The sequence below is a fragment of the Symphalangus syndactylus genome, chromosome 4, assembly GCF_028878055.3.
Source record: "Symphalangus syndactylus isolate Jambi chromosome 4, NHGRI_mSymSyn1-v2.1_pri, whole genome shotgun sequence".
Lineage (NCBI taxonomy): Eukaryota > Metazoa > Chordata > Mammalia > Primates > Hylobatidae > Symphalangus > Symphalangus syndactylus.
This window is the reverse complement of record NC_072426.2, coordinates 61193303-61207148: the sequence shown is the minus strand read 5'-3', so window position 1 is coordinate 61207148 and position 13846 is coordinate 61193303. Positions and strand designations below refer to the sequence as shown.

The 13846-nt window shown below is 39.6% G+C and overlaps 1 protein-coding gene across 13 annotated transcripts in view; it reads left to right on the top strand.

The window, feature by feature from the left end:
* The window catches only part of ANK2 (ankyrin 2), a 719880-nt gene that overhangs the window by 159533 nt on the left and 546501 nt on the right, over nt 1-13846 (top strand). The gene's annotated exons all lie outside the window — the stretch shown is intronic.

The window sequence follows — 13846 nt, the reverse complement described above, 5'->3', positions numbered from 1 at the left end:
GACATGGAATAAATGCCTATTAAACTGAATTGCATTGAATCGAACTGAAATAAATTAAAGTAGAAAAATAAAGGTCAACCCATTTCCTTGGGTTTGACTTACCTTCCCCAAAAGAATGGAGTTAGAGTTTGATGAATATGCGAATGCTGTTTTGTAATAGAAAGGAGCAGTCTTCTGATTCTGAACATAAATAGCAACTGCTGGGCTGTGAAACAATCTGCAAAATTGCATTTATCCTGGAGTGTTTTGTTTTGGCATCAGTGGGATAGAATGTAGTTTCATAGTCCATGTTTATTGAACCATGTAAGGGATTTACAGGAGCATCTGCATGGAGGCCAAAGTTAAAGTGGGGCACTGTCCCAAAAAAGTGACATGTAAGACAAATTGATGTATTCAAGCATTCAGAGTTGACAACATAATCTGCTATTTTTATAGAGGACATTTTGGCAGTAGGTGTAGGGTGTTTATATATGTGACAAAACCAGGCTTAATATCCACTCCCCTCAATCCTCTTACAAATACCTCTTCTTTACATCTCTATTTCTTTTAATGGCATTAAAAGAAATACCAGTCTTTGTGTTATTCAAGTTTCCAAGTTTGAAATCTTGAAATTCTCTTTTTCTTTTCTTGTGTCCACTTCAATTAATAGTTGCCTAAGCCCAATCAATTCTATAGTAGTTCTTACATTCTCTCTCATCCCCAGCTCTCTTCGCTGCACATACCTGGTTTATTACTCCTTTCTGGATTTCCATTTCTCCTTCTTCTTTGATATCTCCTACCTGTCGAGGCTAGTTAATATACTGCCTCTAGTTTATAGTTCATAAAGAAAAGTAGCATGTGTCTAGTCATAGATCTGTTCGGAATACTTAGTTTCCTCATTGCTGTCCAGAAATGTCTAAATGTCTCTAAGATCTATCTTTAACTTACTTTTCCAGCTTCATCTTTTGTTCACTTCTTCTAATCCTTATATGGATTTGATGGTTTAATCAAACAGGGTTGTGATGATTAACTTTACATGTCAACTTGAGTGGGCGAAGGGATGCCCAGATAGTTGGTGAACATTATTTCTGGGTGTCTCTGTAAGGGTGTTTCCAAAAGAGGTTAGCACTTGAATCAGTAGACTGAGTAAAGAAGATCTGCCTTCACCAATATGGGCGGGCATCCTTCAATCTGGTGAGGACCTGAATAGAACAAAAAGGTGAAGAAAGGGTGAATTCTCTTCTTGAGCTGGGACATCTATCTTCTCCTATCCTTGGACATCAGAATTCCTGGTTCTTGGACCTTTGGATTTCAAGATTTACACCACGGATCCCTCACCCCCACTTTCATTCTCAGGTCTTCAGCCTCAAACTGAGAGTTACACTATCAACTTCCCTGTTTCTCAGGCCTTTGAACTTGGACTGAAGGGCATCAATTTGCAGATGGCATAATGGTGGGGCTTCTCGAACTCTATAGTCATGTGAACCAGTTTCCATAAGAAATTTCATCTATCTATCTATTATCTATCTATCTATCTATCTATCTATCTATCTATCTATCTATCATCTATCTATCTATCTATCTATCTATCTATCTATCTATCTATCTATCATCTATCTATCTAATTTGTCCATCCACCCATCCATCTGTCTGTCCATCCGTCCATCCATCCACCCATTCATCTATCTGTCCATTGTATTAGTTCTGTTTCTCTGGAGAACCTTGATAAGTACAGGGGTTAAGAGTTGTTGTTCGTTTGTTTTTGTTTTTTCATAGTGCCTCCAGTTTTTTAACATTGCCTGTGCTAGTCTTTTTTTTTTTTTTTTGAGACAGAGTCTCTCTCTGTCTCCCAAGCTGGAGTGCAGTAGCACGATCTCAGCTCACTGCAAGCTCCGCCTCCCAGATTCACACCATTCTCCTGCCTCAGCCTCCCGAGTAGATGGGACTACAGGTGCCCACCACCACGCCCAGCTAATTTTTTGTATTTTTAGTAGAGACGGGGTTTCACTGTGTTAGCCAGGATGGTCTCGATCTCCTGACCTCATGATCCACCCACCTCGGCCTCCCAAAGTGCTGGGAGTATAGGCGTGAGTCACCGCGCCTGGCCTGCCTGAGCTAATCTTTTTGCTTGGGATGCACGAGAATGCTTTAGTGACTCTTCTTTGATCATTCATCTCTCCACCATCTTCTGCTCATTTCTTTACATTCACCCTTAAACAATTTGGTTTCAACTCTGATGTATATGTTGATACTTCTGAAATCAGCAACACCATGTATGATTTCGTTACTTGAAGGACATTACTGAGGTTTTATGGGACCAATAAATAGCACTTGTCCTCCATACCTGAGGTCAGAACCAGTTGAGGGATACACTAGGAGTAAGACAGATGAAGACCAAAATGCTGTCTTCATTAATAATAGAGCTGAAACCAGAAAACATGGCTTATAGTTGTGGAAACTGGACTTCCTAATACTGAATCTCAAATTAGATAGGCCACTTTGAGACTTAAGGAAGGTGGGGTAGAAGATAATGCACCCGTTGTTAATAATTGCCATCCAAAGATAACGAGGAGAGGAAATCTCAGTGCTTTCCATGTCCAGCTTTTGCTCCCAAGTTCCCCAGTCAACCTCACATGGGGAGGAGTGAGTGAGGAGGTGGAGTGAGACCAAGGTAGTGACACTTCTGGACATCCCTCCACATGGAGGAAACTTTGGGAGTGAGAAGAGCATTTCTCCCATACCTTCTGTGGCTATCTTCCTGAATATCCCACCATCACCTTAAGTCCACACTCATCACATTCTCCTCAAAGCTACTTTCTTCTCCACTTGCAAGGTTTCACTAGAACTTTGTGTCAGTTTTGATTCACCTTCCCTCATGTGCCATAGAGTTGAATATTAAAGTACAATTACTTTTCTTTTCTTTCTTTTTTTTTTTTTTTTTTTTTGAGACAGAGTCTCGCTGTGTCACCCAGGCTGGAGTGTAATGGCATGGTCTCAGCTCATTGCAACTTCCACCCCTCAGGTTCGAGTGATTCTCCTGCCTCAACCTCCCGAGTAGCTGGCACTACAGGCGCATGCCACCACACCCGGCTAATTTTTGTATTTTTAGTAGAGACGAGGTTTCACCATGTTGGCTAGGCTGATCTCAAACTGCTGACCTTGTGATCCACCTGCCTTGGTCTCCCAAAGTGTTGGGATTACAGGCCTGAGCCACCGCGCCTGGCCACAATTACTTTTCTTTAAAATACTTCTTTTACTTATCCCTTCTTCAACAGTGCTATCACAAACCTATGATGAAACCTAAGCACCCTGAATAGGTTTGTCCAATCTGTCAGTGTTTTCCTTTGCTTCTAGTTTGCTTTCTAAAGAAGGTTGTTCACAAATCTGTTGTATCTTAGACTAGATAGAAACTAGAATTTAAGTCTTCCTCTATTGCTCTAATATGTATTATCCTTTTTACAACATTCTCCAACATGTAACAGGACTTTAGAAAAGATGATGGTTTTGGAACACATCATGCTCATTCCTATATGCACTTTTGCCCAGTGGACTTTTTGCCTGAAAAGCAAACCCTTGACTCTTCATATTCTTCATCTTCTAACTCTACTTCCACCCAGATGGCTCTCTGTGTACTCTAGATCACATCTCTGAGATTGTACTTAAAAGTCATTATTTAAAATTAGGAACTTGGTTGTTATCAAATTGCTAATGTTTCTTTTAAAAAATCTCTTTCCAACTTATTTTGAAGGAACTCTCATACTTTTTATGTCTGTCCACCCTTTGCCAACATTTCTAGTATAGGCTAAACACATAGGAAATAATTAGTAAATTGTGTGGCTTGATCAATAGAGAATCTTAGGATAGCATGAATTATTTAATATGTTTGAAGTTAAATATCTAGGGTAAGATATAAGTCTTAAAAAACAACAAACATTTCTTCTATGTTTCCTAATTTAGAATTTCCTTAAATGAACAGATGTTTACACGTATCCTATTTAAAATTCTTCTGATGCATTCCTTGTTGGATAATAATACCCTTTTCTTCGGTGAATCCCAAGTGAGAGTATTGGAATGGAATACTGACAGGAAAAAAATGTTCTCAAGATAACACATGGCCTTAATCAAGAAAGCATCAGAAGAAATGAAGCAGGAATTTGGAGAAAAGACAGATCGTCGTCTAGGCTCATTGATTTTAAAAGAAAACATTCGGGTGCATGTAATATTTAAAGTCACTTTGTGGACCTTCCTTGTTGGAAATTTGTTGCTGTTGTTGTTTTGGAGACAGGGTTTCACTCTGTTGCCGAGGCTGGAGTGCAGTAGCATGATCATGGCTCACTACAGCCTCAACTGCAAATGTGTGCCACCACATCTGGCAATTTTTTTTTTTTTTTTTTTTGAGACGAAGTCTCGCTCTCTCGCCAGGCTAGAGTGCTGTGGCGTGATCTTGGCTCACTGCAACCTCCAACTCCCTGGTTCAAGGGATTCTCCTGCCTCCGCCTGCCGAGTAGCTGGGATTACAGGCTTACACCACCACACCCGGCTATTTTTTGTATTTTTAGCAGAGATGGGGGTTTCGCTATGTTGGCCAGGATGGTCTCCATCTCCTGACCTCTTGATCCGCCCACTTCGGCTTCCCAAAGTGCTGGGATTGCAGGCGTGAGCCACCACGCCAGGCCTTTTTTTTTGATTTGTAGAGATGAGGTCTTGCTATGATGCCAGGCTTGTCTTGAGCTTTTGGGCTCAAAACAATCCTCCTGCCTTGGCCTTCCAAAGTTCTGTGATTACAGGTGTGAGCCACCACGCTCAGCCTAAAATGTTCTTGATTTATAATGACTCCTATTTATCTCTGATGTGTATAAAAGGGAGTTTCTTTAAAGAAATTATTTTTAAAAAAAGATCTTGTCTTACCTATATCCACACAATTGTTTCCTTTAAGTAAATACAGAATAACTTGAGAAAGTTTCATTTCCTAAGCTTTGTTGTTCTTAAATTTCAGTTATTAAAAAATTAGCTAAGTATTATAAATTAGCTAACCAGTGAGTCTTCCATCTTTATGAGTATTTTGGACAGTTACGAATGGGGGAAATCTAGGAGAAATTGGAAATGTTTCTTAATTCACAAGGTTTGAGAATTGTGGAGAGGATGCCATTTCTAGGAATGGCCACAAGATGGTGTAGAAATAAATGCATTAAACATACATAAGTGTCATTCATTCACTCAATAAACAAACGTTTAGTAATCTCCAACTACATGCTAGGAATAACGTTAGGCATAAGAGTTATTGAAATGATTTATTTATAGTTCCTGTCCTCAGGAAGCCTATATTCTAGTATAGGGAGATGTACCTGTAAGAAAATAAGGACAATAGCGCGTTATAGCGACTATAATAGAACTATAGATGAGGAGGAATGGGGACCCTAGGGAAGAAGTGGGCACTTCTATAGAGAAGGGGTGAGGAGTGTGGATTTGTAAAGAAAGCACAGAGGAAATGATTCCTAAACAGAACCTTATAAACTTGGTAGGTGGTTACTAGGAAGGACATTGTGTAGATTATAGGATTGAAGGTTGTGTGGCTTAGAAATACAGGACGGATCTTTCGGAGGAAAATACGTGAGTGAAAGACCAAAAATTGACGAAACAATCTGGCATGTTTAAGGAACTTTAAGTAGTTTAATTTGATTAAGGTGCATGGTAGAGCAGGAGACTGAAGATAATGCAGGCCAGATAATGAAAGCCTGACGTGCTGTGGTGATATGATAGCCTTGTTTTAGGGATATCACTTTGATAGTAGTATGGATGATGGCAGGGAGGCAGGGACATGAGCTGGGAGACTATTGCAGCCTCCAGGTGAGAGATGATGAGGGCTGGTACTGTGAGAATGAGAGGAGGTTAAATCCACATGACTTAGTGACTACATGGCTGTCTCAATGAGGAAGAGGTAGTATTCTAAGAAGACATTAAGGGTTCTAGCTTAAGGGAGTGTGATAGATGATTGACCAACATTGGAACTGCAGGAGGAAGATTGGCTTTAGGAGGAAAACATTATAATGAGTTCATAGTGGAGATGTAGTTTGAGGGTTTGGCTGAGGACGGGTAGTCCAGAGGTGACAGCTGGGGTGAGGAAAGGGAATGGGAGAAACACTGTTCCAGAGAGAGCTCAATGTGGAAGGAATGGAGTAGAATGGGAGGCAGGGTGGTATGATTTAATTTGGGTTATTTAAATCTTTGTGTTTTTTTTTTTTGACTGGGTGTTACAGAATTAAGTTGAGGACGTATATAGTCAGACCACAAAACATTTTAGTTTATTATTTCTAAACATTAAGCTCCAATGACACAATGCAATATTAGCATCCTAATATTCTTTCTCTTGATGTAGACCTTGGAAAAGATAAATTGCACTGTTAATAGGAGTACTTCTTGTTGTTTTTGTGACAATTAAATGCCTGGAGCCAGGGCTATGTATTTACAGAAGGACTCACCTCTGGCCTTGTGCAGTTTATGACTCCTGGTGGGTGGCACTGCCTGCTGGGATCACCTGGACAGCAGCACTGCTGGCCCAGAGCTGTGTTCTTCTGTAATCTCTCACTGTCCACCAGTCTGCTCATACTGAAGTGTTGCCAACACTTCTGCTCAATTGTCTTTGTTCATTGTCAACATCTGCTGAAACAACTTTCAGTTATGCTAAATTGCCTGCCTGGGCAGCCTAATCTATAGCTATTGATTATGGTAGTACACTGACAACAGGTTGCATAGGTTTTTGAGAGGTAAATTTATTTCTCTTCCCTGCACCTCCCCAATTGGCCCTATATTTTTAGAGCACAATTTTGTAGACTACAGTCTTTTTCCCCCTGAATGTATATATCAAGTTATAGCAGAAATACCTGTAATGATAGTAACTAATACGTATCTAGTATTTACTATATGCCAGGTATTGTCCTAAGTTCATTACATGTATTAACAATGCTATGACTTAAGTACTATTGTAGGTGACAAAAGTAGAGGTGCAGGAAGGTTAAGTGACTTATCCAAGGTCTCACATTTGGAGAGTGACAGAGCCAGTGTTCAGAATCAGGTAGGCTCGCTCCAGAGTCCATGTCTGGATACAGCTTGATGTGATGGGGCAGCGTTACCTGGAATGTCTTCCCCTTAGGATTTGGGCTGCCCACCTTTGGTCTTTATGTTCCTGCTGTCATTTTAATGGTCTTAGGAGAAACATGAGAAGAGTGTCATGTAATTCCATTTCTGGGACTTAATTTATGTTTCATGAGCAGTGGTGAGTGAAGTTTAGATGTGGGTGCCCGCCCAGGAGGTGAGTGAATTCATGATCTCTGGACTTCTGTTTGGCTTGCTCATTTCTATTTGGACTCCACATAGAAATAGATTATTATATCTTAGGACTTTACATTTTTGGACTGTCATTTAGATGTTTGATTTTCTTTTGACTATGTCTAGTATTCTAAGTGAAATTACATCCTTATACAACTTGTTTTTGTTAAGCTAAATCGTCCTGAGGATACTTTTTTAATAGTGAAAGTACAGCAATTTATTGCAAAGCAAAAGTACACGCTCAAGGAAGGGGAATTCAGGCACACTCAAGAGAGGGAGTCGCACATCAAGAATACTTTTAATAAAATAATTTTTATTCAAACCAATAGTTCCCAATGTCTTACAGCTCTTTGCAGGTAAGCTATACTTCTTCCTATATCTGTGGCCTGAATGCTTCTTAAAAAGAATTTTTTAAAAGTGTATTATTGGCCGGGTGTGGTGGCTCATGCCTGTAATCCCAGCACTTTGGGAGGCTGAGGTGGGCAGAACACTTGAGGTCAGGGGTTCGAGACCAGCCTGGCCAACATGGTGAAACCCCGTCTCTACTAAAAATGCAAAAATTAGCTGGGCATGGTGGGGCACACCTGTAATCCCAGCTACTCAGGAGGCTGAGGCAGGAGAATCGCTTGAACCCAGGAGGCAGAGGTTGCAGTGAGCCAAGATCACGCCCCTGCACTCCAGCCTGGGTAACAGAGCGAGACTCCGTCTCAAAAAACAAAAAAGTGTATTATTAAACTATTACTCAGATACTTGCTAGAATGGTAAGGAAAGACTTTATTTAGGAGTTGGACTAGCTGTCACAACTGTTATAATAGGGAAGAGAAATTGGGGTCAACTCTTAATATAGCAAAGCCAGTTGAAGACTTAGAGCCAATGAGCAGAATTAGGGGGTCAGGGTTGGAAAATTACTGAGGAGACATCAAGGGTCAGGGGGTTGTTGCCAAACCAACTTAACAGGAACTTTGCAGAAGACAGGGCAAGGTAATCAAATATCAAGGATGGAGAGTGAAGAACTTGATCAGATATCAAGAGTTGGGGATTCTTTCTAAACTGACTTAGCAAGATTCTTGCTAAAACTGGGCTATGCAGGTCTGGCAAAGATGGAGCCAAAGATGAGGCTTAGTTGAGAAGAGAGCTCAGGAGAGCCTGATTAAGGTTTGATCAAGAAGAGAGTCTTTGTCAGTAGGAGGAGGAAAAAAAAGTTTTTCAAAGAAACTTTAAAAGACAATTAGCAATAGCCATGTGGATGAAATTCAGTTCTCTAAGAAGGCTGAAATGGAGAAAACTATTGTAAGACTTGTTGAGCATTCACAGTTTTAAAAGTTAGGCAATATCGAGTCATCAGTTTATGTAAGGTTGTTTACCTTCAGAGTCACCATAAACATATTATGCCAAATGTATTCTCTCTTTTAATGGCCCTAGCACCAAGGACAGGTGTTCATGAAGATTTCACAGGCATGTTGAAAAACTACTGAGAAATACTCATCTAGTATTTTCTTGTACATCATTTTTAAATTTACAAGCGCATACTTGCCCGTAATTCCGCATCATGTATATTCCAAGCCTTTCACACATTCTGCAAGGCTCTAGTCAGGGTTTAAAAAGAAGTAACATGTTACTATGCTGCAATGATTCACCTCCTGCTGATGAGTCACCTCCTACTGATTAGAAACAGAGTAAGAGAATGCTACCAATCTGAGTTGGCTGGGCTTGAAGTATCATAAAATATGCAGGGGAAGGGTCTGGATACTAAGGGATCCAGTGCTTCTGAAATTTTAATGTGCACAGTAATCAAATCATTCAGGATCTTCTTAACATGCAGGTTCTGATTCAGTGGGACTGAAGTAGGACCTCAGATTTTGTATTTCTAATGAGCTCCTGAGTGATGCTAATTCTGCTGGTCCTAGGACCATACTTTGAGTAGCAAAGACTTAACTCAATAGGAAGTAGAACTAAGTGCTCTTTTGAGCTCTGTATTTACTTCTGTCCACTAAAAGTAAGATTGAATAGTTCCTAGTTTCAAAACATATATATATGTTCTTGTCACATTGTAAAGAAAACCAAAATTTTAAATTTATTACTTCCAGACCATGGAAATGACAGTTGTTTCAAGGAAATTTAGTGCATTAGTTAAAGGTGTCGCTGATTCATCAGTTCTAGTATCCTTTGTAAAGAGGAAGTGTTTTTTGAGTACAAACTCCTAGGAAGTGACAATATTATTACTGACAATAACATTATAATTGATTATAATATTACTGACAATATTTTTACTCACAAAAATAAGGTTAGTAAAAAATAGAACTATTACATCTTTTTTTTTTTTTTTTTTTTTTTGAGACGGAGTCTTGCTCTGTCACCCAGGCTGGAGTGCGGTGGCGCAATCTCGGCTCACTGCAAGCTCCGCCTCCCGGGTTCACGCCATTCTCCTGCCTCAGCCTCTGCGAGTAGCTGGGACTACAAGCGCCCGCCACCACGCCCGGCTAATTTTTTTGTGTGTGTATTTTTAGTAGAGACGGGGTTTCACCGTGGTCTCGATCTCCTGACCTCGTGATCCGCCCGCCTCGGCCTCCCAAAGTGCTGGGATTACAAGCGTGAGCCACCGCGCCCGGCCACAAACATTTATTAGCAAGAAATTCAGAAGAGTGATACAACTTGTTTGTGGGGTTACCTCAATCTTTATCCTTTGGCACTCCGCACTCTTCCTAGAACTTTCCATGAAAACCTTGCTCTGAGGCAGACACAAGAAAAGATTACATTAAAAGGAGATTTAACTGCCCTTAGGGTGTAGATTAAAACCAGTGTATATAACCAACCACAGCATCCCCGCTAATGATGCTGAAGTCTTTGGGAGTAAATGATGAGCAATATGTCAAGCACAGGTTTAAACGGTCACTTGGCCCTTCCTTGGCAAAACAAAAGAGAGAACTTGGCTTTTTCCTTAGTTGTACTTTCTCAATTAATTGTATTTTACATAAGATAATTATGATTGTTGCAATATTTACATTAGAATACTATGTCTTTTAAATTCCTGGTATTCTTATTTGGTGCTTGTTCCAAAACCTCCTTCTGGATTTGGGAAGGATGAGAGTTGCTGAGCCCAGTTAGGCATATGTTTTACTGATCTACCTGGTCTCCGCTGCTGCCTCCTGTGTCCAGGAAAGCTCCAGCCCTCAGGGAGGAGAGCTGTCCTGTATCTAAGCTTTTACCCCTCCATTATCTCTTTATTTGTTGCCAGCTTATATGGCTAGAAGCCAGAGAATTTAGTTCTGCTTCCTGAATTCTCTTTAATAAAGCTTCTGTTCAGGAGCAAGTCTGTGTGCAGTAGGCATGGGGGCAGCTGCATTGCCTCTTAGCTGTGACCAGCTTACCCAAGCCACAGCTTCTGTCTAGGGCCCCCTCTCATGTGGCTGATTGCAAGTTAGATTGTTAAAGAGGGTTAGCACATAGAGATTTGTTTCCTGAATTGATAACCTTTATTACCTGGAAACCGATAATAGAAGGATGATGTTTGAGTTGTTTACTAAACTTGTCTTGGTTTCCATGATGTTTGTTTGCTTTCTAACTCATGTGAACACACTAGCTGATCACTGCTCTGCCAGCAATACACTGACCATTCTCTACTAAATAAGGGGTATTGTTGCATCAATTGGATGGTATGGACCAGAAAATCTGATAACTCTAGTGAAAGGAGGATTCATACCATTGTGTCATTATTAGAGTGTTCTATAACTGAGAATAAAACATTTATTTGATTAAGTGTCATTTACTGTGCTTCCTTTTCTAGTCAGTTTCTCATCCACACTGTCTTTGGAGCCAGATTTACCATTTAATGGGACCTAAGTTTTTATTGGAAGCTTTAAAAAAAATTCTTTCTTTCTTTTTTTTTTGTTTTTGAGATGGAGTCTTGTTCTGTCGCCCAGGCTGGAGTGCAGTGGCATGATCTTGGCTCACTGCAACCTCCGCCTCCCGGGTTCAAGCGATTCTTCTGCCTCAGCCCTCTGAGTAGCCGGGATTACAGGTGCGTGTCACCATGCCAGGCTAATTTTTGTATTTTTGGTAAAGACGGGGTTTCACCATGTTGGTCAGGCTGGTCTCGAACTCCTGACCTCGTGATCCGCCCGCCTTGGAACACTAGAAAAAAACTGAGAAGCTTATTTAACTCGACCCACCCAGCTACTAACTGGAAAAGACACTTGAACCCTCTAGGCTTTAAATTAAATATCTGGAAAAATGAAGCAGTTGGAAAAAATAATTACTAATATTTTTGGGTCTAAAATTGTATCACCATCTTATTTTACAAAATAAAGAAATATTTGCAAAATTAGAGGCTTGCTTAATTAGTGGGTTTAATGAGTACTAGTGGAATATATTAAAAATTAACATTTTAAAGTGGAAAAATTTTAATATGACTTTTTTTTTTTGGTTGTAAGTCTTGCTTTTCAGGGTTGGGTGACTGGGGCTATTGTAATTTGGGGCCCTTAGCCATAGGAGCTGCCAAAGGGTACAAAAGAATTGCTTCACTGTTAATTTTGCTGGACTTTTCTAAGGGTAAACAAACTTCCTTTGACATGTACAAGTTTCCAAAGCTGTGCTTTCCTCAGGGAAGGTAGTTAAAGCTAAAAGAGACAAAGCTTTTAGATTTAATTCAGTGGGTGAACATGAAAGCCATGCATAAATCTTAGAAGAACTATGCTTTGCTGAGAGGCAAAGAATTGTCTCTACACTCTGATGTGGGGATATGCAGGAGGAGCCCAGGAGGTCCCTGTGAGGGTGCAAACCAATTAAGTAAGTCTTGAACCGAAATTGCTTTTTATCATCTGGGTGAGAAGCCACAGATTTAAAGAAAAGGGCTATTGTTTTACAAAGACCTAATTAGCTGGGCTACACTCAAGCTCTTGGGTTTTTATCTTATTAGAGAAAGGAAAGGTTGAAATTGCTTATGGGCTACTTCCTGGGTTGGAATTCCTAGGAATTTGGAATTTCTGAATCCTTTTCTAAGGAATACAGAATTCTTCCTAAAGCCGTGTGTATCAGACTAACTATATTTTCCGTTGAGACTCAAACTAAAAATGCAATCGCTCTGATCTACTGAAGGTTGTCCTAAATATCTTCTTTACTACAGGCATGCTAGTACAAATATGCTTTAGCCTTCTCAAGGACATAGACTTTAGAGTAAATAACATGTGGGTTTAAAACTCAGCTGTGTAAAATCTCAGCTGTACACCAAGTGGCTATTTGCTTTGAAGCAAGTTACTTGAGCTTATATATAAAATAGGGTATTTACAGGAGTATTGAGAGTATTAAATAAAATTTAGTGACATAGTGTCTCAAGGGACCTGAAAGGGCTTCTGACTCTTACATGGTATAATGTTTTAAAATGTGGCACTTTCAGTGTGACAATATTTTATAATAAACAGGAATTGCACTAATTCTTCTTTGTTGAAAACAAACAGGCAAGCAACAAAAATGTGGCTAGATAGAGAAAGAGAGAGAGAGAGAGAGGGAGAGAAACTCTCACGGTTTATGCGAGAGTCACAGTTATGTGGGAAAATGTAGCTAAGAAGACTTTTCCTTATTCTTTAAGAGCATCAAAAAATGGCACCGAATCCAAACCTTGGCTCATGGATTCAAATCTATAATGTGCCATACTGACTGAGTGCCTGGGGCAAGTTCTTCAACTTCTCTGCCTCAGTTTCCTCTTCTACAAATTGTGAAGATAGTAGTACCTCTAGGGTGGTTGTGAAAATGAAAGGGAAATAAAAGATGTTAAAGAAAGTATCCAGCATGTACTCAGAGCCCAGTAAAAGTTAGTGATCACCATTACCTCCACCACTGTATTAAACTGCTGAGCATTCAATTTTAAAAACAGGAAGGAAGAGCTTTAGTGCAGTAGTGTTTGACAGATTTAAGATACAATATCTTTCCTTAAAGTAAATTTATTTCATTATTTTTTAGCATTGAATTATTGCCCTTTGATTTGATAAAGGGATATAGATGGTTTGTCCCACGAGAACAGTTCTAAGCTACACTTTTTGACATGTTAATCTTCTGTGTGAAGGCTGGACTTCATTATTTCTAGAGTGTTCCTGAACAAGGCAGATCAGAGCTTTAATTTTTGGAATGTTAACAAGGGCAGCTGTATGCCAGAGTTCTAGTTGTTTTTATGAGATTTTTAAAAAAGCACAGAAAGGAAACCAGTGAAAAAAAAGTTTATAGACTCTGGTTTGAATCCAAATCCTTTCAGAAGTATTCTCTTCATATTAGATGGCAATAAAATTAGTCATTTAAATACTCAAATGTGTGCTTTTATGATTTATAATTGTATTCTTAGATTTTTTTGCAATTATTTCATATCTTTGACTTGGAAAACATTTTTAAGGCATGAGATAAATGTTTTTTGTATAAATGAAAAAAATTAAGCTGGGTGTGCATGCACCTGTATTCCCGGCTACTTGAGAGGATGAGGCGAGATGGAGTGCAGGAGTTTGAGTCCAGCCTGGGTGACATGGCAAGACTCTCTCCCTTAAAAAAAAAATGAAAT